Source organism: Lolium perenne, chromosome 4 (genome assembly GCF_019359855.2).
Source record: "Lolium perenne isolate Kyuss_39 chromosome 4, Kyuss_2.0, whole genome shotgun sequence".
Lineage (NCBI taxonomy): Eukaryota > Viridiplantae > Streptophyta > Magnoliopsida > Poales > Poaceae > Lolium > Lolium perenne.
Genome location: NC_067247.2, coordinates 96,620,697 through 96,627,819, shown reverse-complemented (window position 1 = coordinate 96,627,819; position 7,123 = coordinate 96,620,697).

Sequence of the window (7,123 nt, the reverse complement as noted above, 5' to 3'; positions counted from 1 at the left end):
ATGGGATGAGGGAAGGGAACTGACTCAGCATACACGGATGAACGTTTTTTTACTTGGCGGTGGCACACATTGCAATTTCTACGAAACGCATGGGCAAATTCTAACGGACGAATTTAAAGTCTTATTTTCTTTATTATTAGGTATAGGTATAGGTATAGATAGATATAGAAGTATGTGCTAATAACCAGTAGATGATCTGAAGATGGAGACTGAAATCTAGAGCAGTACCAAACTTTGTTTATTTATTTTTCATAATTATCTAGCTACTAACATTATGCTGTGGCTGTTTTACTTTGTCGTTTCCAGAAACTTACAAAAAATAAGATCATTTTCCACCTAAGTCTATCTAATTTAATAAAATATATTCATATTATCACAACCATTCTTATATGCTGAATGATAAAACTAAAATAATTTGTGTGGATGAAGAAACTGACTAGAATTAACTAAATAAGTGTTTGTACTGTGCCTTTAGCCTACAAGAATACAGTAAGCACGCATGATCCGATAGTAGAGAAAAAAATGGATTATGAATCGATCTTGCCGGCTACCACGAACCGTTCTTGACGAGCATACCAGCGCATGCAGCCAGGCGCCTCACTGACCCGTCTGTTCCACGTAATGGCCCAATGATGAGTTGCACTTCAGCTGCCTACGTGGACCTAGCAGGATACGCAGAACGAGTATACCACACCCACTTAATTTCAGCAGTGTGTCCACTAAGTCGCACGGCTGATTTTTGCGGTGTTGGCTGAAGAGGGACCGAGGATAGATGCGCCCGCATGTATGCGATAATAGGTTCAACCATCCACTGATGGGGAAATCACTTTGCCGACATCTCCCATTCTTATTGAGAAAGCATGAATGGATACAATAGAAAGGCCGTTGCGTACAACTTTAAACTCTCACACCTTGCTGGCCTTTTCTCTATGTGTTTTCTTCTGTTTTCTCTCTTTTCACATTTCACATTTACCTTAATTTTTTTTAACAATGACTGGGAACAAGAGCAAAATAGGAAGGGGTGCATATTATATATGTCAAACTAGTGTTCCCTTTATGATAGTCGTACATAGTAGGTGATGTATTATGATGTACACCTGCTTACAGGCCACCCGAGTTAGTGATGTTTAATATACAACAACATTTGATGATATGTCTTTTGAAGCTTATTATTAAAACGTGTAAAAATAGTCCCTCCGTCCCAAAATGTAAGGCGTCTAAGGATTAGTCAAAAGTCAACTTTTTTTAAGTTTGATCAAGTTTATACACAAAAATATAAACATTTACAGTACAGAATCAACATGAATAGATTCACCATAAAATATATTTTATTAATATGTCCATTCAATATTGTAAAATATATTTTTCTAAATATTTGGTTAAAGTTAGTACAGTTTGACTTTTGACCAGTTCTTACACGCCTTACATTTTTGGGACGGAGGGAGTACATAAATATGTGGCTAGTCCTTTCCACAATAAATTTAAATGCCTACATATAACAAGTGGCAATTAATAATCTTGAATACAATGGAAGAAGTATGCTAAAATACGCTTGCCACATGATGCTTTCAGTTTTTGTGCAGCCCTCCATCACGTTCAGATAGATTGTGTGTATAAATCATAATTACAATATGCTTTCAGTTTTTTCACCTGATCTTTCTTCAAATAATGAACACCAAGTTATGAATGTTAAAATGCCTTTCTTGTTTAGGTTTGTGCACCCTTTGTAAGCCCAGCAACAGTTCTGATTGGATATAGTATTGCACCGTTAGGTGTACCAAGCTTTGCAGGTAAATTCTGTTACAAATATGGCTCATCAATGTTTTCTCATGCCTGTATCTTTTGCAGGTTTGAATCATGGTTATTGCTTCACATATTGCACAGTGTTTGCTATCTGAGGCCCATCTGTTGTTGGAAAGTGTTACAATAATATCAACTTCGTTTGGAAGGCTTGTCAGTTTAGCAACTAAGGAATGGTGGATCGGGTGGACTCATCTTTCATCTAGAACAAAGGTAAACATTCTGGAATGGTTTGTTATGTTCATGAATAGAAAGTGCGCACATCTTATGCCTTTAAATAACAAGTATTCCAGGGTTTTGTTATGCATCTGTGGATTATATGTGTATTTGTCTTTCCTTTGAGTAATTGTCTTGAAGTTCACGTATTATTATGTTTTTCATCATCTTAGTCTCGGATAGGTTAGACTGATGCTCCGCTATAGGCAGCAGGGGAGCTTTATTTTTTATAGTCCCGTGCATAATAAGTCTTATTTCTGCTTGCTAACTGAGTTTTAACATGGTGCTCTTTTATGTAGGATTTGCCTTTGATCATTTGCTCACATCAAAGATTAATTCCTGTGCTCTATGGATATGACAAATGAACGAATTGTTGCGGGTGAACTTGCTATATTTCTCTTATCCACATTGGCAGAAACTTCTGTAACGGTGATAAACTTAGTATTTTCCCTGCTTTCATTGATATGACCTTGATATTCTGCATGCTACTTTGATCATTTCTTGATCAGCGTAAGTTCCTGATGTGGTCATGTGTCAAGCGTATTTTAGCATATTTCTTCCATTGTATTCAAGATTATTAATTGTCACTTGTTATATTTAGGTATTTAAATTTATTGTGGAAAGGACTAGCCACATATTTATGTATTTTTACACATTTTAATAATAAGCTTTAAAAGACATAACATCAAATGTTGTTGTATATTAAATATCACTAGACAAGTTATGGTTATCTGCACAATAAGGCCAGCTTCGAAAGGCATATCATCAAATGTTGTTGTATAAGGAAAATAGATGAAATATGAACAATAGATGACCCAAAGGCTGGAATTGATTTCTTGACTTCTGAAATAGATGCTGGTAGAGGACCGTGCATATTAGTTAGGACTATAAATAAATAACTTAGGTTGATAGTTTCTAGGAGCGTAGGGCTCCTAAATGGTAACGGAGGTGTGCAAAGTTTATCTCAGAACATATGGACAATTGTCCTCTCGTGCAAAGGCTTCTGGGAGCAACCACGTTTCAACAAGAGCTTTTGCCGCCAAATTCAGAAGCTAAGTATGATGCAATCGTGCAATACTGAAGAGCTTGCTCCATCTCTTTTGGTTCGTAATGCTTGGTCTAAAAATATACGGACAAAAAGGGGCCTACTTAAATGATGGATCATCATATATTGATGAAGTATGCATGCTCTCTCATGTGTTGATTGTACATTAAGAACTAAAATTAGTTGGAAATCCATGTGCCTATAGTTAAATTTCGTCACAAAGTAATGAATTTTCAACTAGAAATTTGGAGATATATATATATATATATACATATTTTTGGGATGAGCCTACTAAACCAAAATTATGGGAGTAAATTATATCATATTTGTATGTTAGGTTATTAAGTAATGTTGACCTTAATTACCGTAAGCAACATCACACAAGCACTAGCTAACTTAACCACATATAAAATACTGACTACATCTACCAGATCTGCCATGTATGTATCCATCATGTACTAAGAAACTTGGACTCCTGCTAGTACTAGACATGAACAGAAAACTTTTTCAACAATCCTTGAATGAACAAGCCATTTTTATCACGCTTCTCTCCATTGCTTAAGTTCTTGTAACAATAAGCATATATGAAAAATATCTTGATGCATCATCTAGAGGGTACTCCATTTTTTACTCTATCTTAGATCCTTTGTCAAGTAAGATGTCCCTTCCCTTATTATCAAGATTATCCAAATTCCTGGATCATAAATATCAAAAATATAAACTGGTGGTTCATCGACAAGACTAGGTATGTGCATCAGATAAATCAACTGCATTGTAAGAGCAACTTAAATTGTTGTCACCAATTTTGTTGTAGATATTTTCTTCTTTGTGATCAGATTCAAAAATTTCACTAGCTAGTTAATCTACCTGCGCGGCAACTATTGCCAACTTATCATTTGGATTTTTCGAAGCACCAGTATTAGCTATGAAAAAGTTGTGAATATCTCCTCTTTGTGATTGAGGGATCCACCTCTTCTTCCTTTTACAGTAACCAGATGCGCAGTTTCTCGATGATGACATGATAGTAGACAATGCTAAAAAAGAATTACATTAAGAGAAATTAATTTAGGATTAAAAGAGTTTGCTAAATCACAAACTGTGGCCCATGGTTGTGATCGCTGGTTATTGCCGGCTATTGACTGAATTAGGCAGAAAGCTCGCAGCGCATTGGTACAATCACTAGTACAGAACATGCATTCACACACAGCTGAAATGATCCGTCGCACATGATAAACCTTATCAAGAAATGATTAATATGTAAGGGTGGGCGATGCGTCTGTACAGTGCACACAATTTATTTAGACGTGTGCGATGAGGTCTCAATTTCCACACGCTTCTTATCAAGAAATGATTTGCGATAGAAATGGTCATCACAAACGGTTTGTTATGCGTTTTTTTCATCCCATTACAAGATCACAAACGAGAAATGTTGATCTAGGTGTATGTGTTTTACCCAGATGGCACATTTTTGTTTCAATTAGCCACTTGATTTCAGCAACTGTCGCAGATGTTTATATATCTAACACGCAATACCTAGCTGTACCTAGTAGCTCATAACTCAACATTGCAAGAAAATACATTAGCAGAAGATATTTATATTTGATTGTACATGTCATACACCACATGTATATATGTATCTCAACATAGTTCTAGTTCCTAGATATAGAAATGACACATTAATGACAATTATCAGGCCACACGACTACCAAAGATCTCAGATGAACAATGGTCTAAATCTCCTGCTGTCTAGACTAAGCTTACTATTGATAGCTCTTATAAGGAGGGAGGGGCGGGGATTGGTATGGTGCTAAGAGATGATCATGGGAATCTGATCTTCACGGTTTGTTGGCGTCTTCCGGGGTGTGAGGATGCCCTTCATTCGGAGCTGAGTGCATGCAGGGAAGGGATAGAGCTAGCTAGCCTTAGCTCAAACCCAGTCACCAATCATCATCGACATGGACTGTAGTCAACCGATAGGTATGGTAGGAGCGGTCGGGCATGCTCGTTCTTTACACACTCATCTTGCTCCTGAGATACAAGTATTAGCTAATCAAGTTAGACATTGCTCCTTTTTAAAGGTGTATCGTGGACAAGCTAGAGTTAGTCATGTTCTTGCTTACTTTGCAAGGGCGAAGCGTAGAACTGCCATATGGCCTGGCTCATGTCTTGATGTTTCGCTTTAGGAGCTTGTGGCTGAGTCGGTTGTAATCCCTTGTCTAATAAAGATCCGTTTCCCGCAAAAATAAAGCACCTGCATAATAAAGAAGCTAGATTTATCATTATGCTCAATCATAGTTGACATATTCCCGTTCTCAAGGGATGCGGATCGGCGCTTTCCAGCAATAAGGAACGATAGGGGTACACATCTCTTTATCGACCAATCGATTGTTGGTATGTGACCCCAACAGTTTAGGAATGATGAATGATATTAGGGTCGATTAATTTTTCTACCAGCAATCTTTCCTGATGGCAGTCGTGCAAACAAAATAGATATGGTGGGAGACATCAAAAAATCCCGCTAAAATCATTTAAAACCAGACAAGGGCAACAAATAACTCCTGAACCTTGAATCCTTCCTAAAAAGTCTCCAAATTATTTTCCCTTTTTGCCACCGTACTCGATTGATCCAGTCAGAGGCCCCATTGTTAGTGTTGACGGAGGAGAAAGGGTATCTTGCTGCCTTGACAATGGTGTTGCAACCCCCCACGAGCTCCGGTCCAAAGATGCGAGTGACATGCATAGGACATGGCCGGATAATTTGAGACACTACAAGAATAGCTCGAAACGCTGACGGCCGGAAACCCTAGGTGTAGCCACATTGGACCGTCGGCCTAGGCTATGCTGAGAGTAGCCCTCGGCATAGCTCCTCAGGAAAGATCCACCTCGGCAGAGCCACGTGGGCCGTCGGCGTAGACCCGACCCTCGGCGTAGCTCGTATACGCCAACGATGGTTGTCGCCGTCAAGACCCTCGGTGCAGGCCACGCCGTCCCTATGGGCAAACTTTACATTATAGTCACCCATCCTCACACTACTCCATCCCTACCATGCTTAACATCTTCGTTCCTACCGGTTGAGCTTCCAGGTAAGAAACAAAACATTGTTGATAATACTACCATATCAATCCTATTAACCCTTAGACCGTGGTATGGAAACTCTTTATTATTTTTAATTTTAAACAATTATTTAAATAAACATCCGTGGTTTAGTATAATTATCTTTATGCAGAATGCAGTTATTAATTTACTTTTTAAAACATAAAAATACATAAAATGGTTCAAATCAAAGGATCCATTTTGGTAAGTATTTTCACCGCCACATGTCTACACCTCAATCTGACTATGTGGAATTGTTAATGGTGTTACTTCCATGTGTATCATAGATACATACTACCTCCATTCCGTAAAAGAAGACTTACAAATTTATTCCAAAGTCAAATGATGTAAAGTTGGAACAATCTTATAGAAAAAACATATTAAAAACTATAATATTATATAGATAAAATATGAAAACGTATGTCATGATGTATCTAACAACATATATTGATCTTGGTCAAAATTTGATCATTTCTCTTTTAAAAAATCGGGATGGAAGAAGGGTGTATTTGATCATCTTTGTCCTAGGTCCGCCCCGGCCAGGTTGGTCCACGGAGGCATCTGGATGACGACGGGCGACGCAGGAGATGCCATTGCGTGGTCGAGTAGGAACATCCTAAGAACGTGTGGAAACGCGAGGTTGGTGTTGGCAGCGCGTTGATTTTTCTACCGTATGTGGCATGCTATTGCTAGCTGAAGGCTGAAGGCTGAAGGCTGAAGGCTGAAGGCTGAAGCCACAAGTCGTGATGTTGACTACATCTACATGCATTGAATTCCCTTGTCTTAGATATTAGGTAATTATACTACACTAGATTTAGATGTGCGTCTTGGCGCACGATCCCGTCAAATTTGGTTCAATATACAGTTTATATATAAGAATGATGAAAAATCAGGTGAAAAATTAAAATACGATTTTTCGATTTTACATAACAAAGTTGATATGAAAATAGGGCAAAGCACACGAGATCA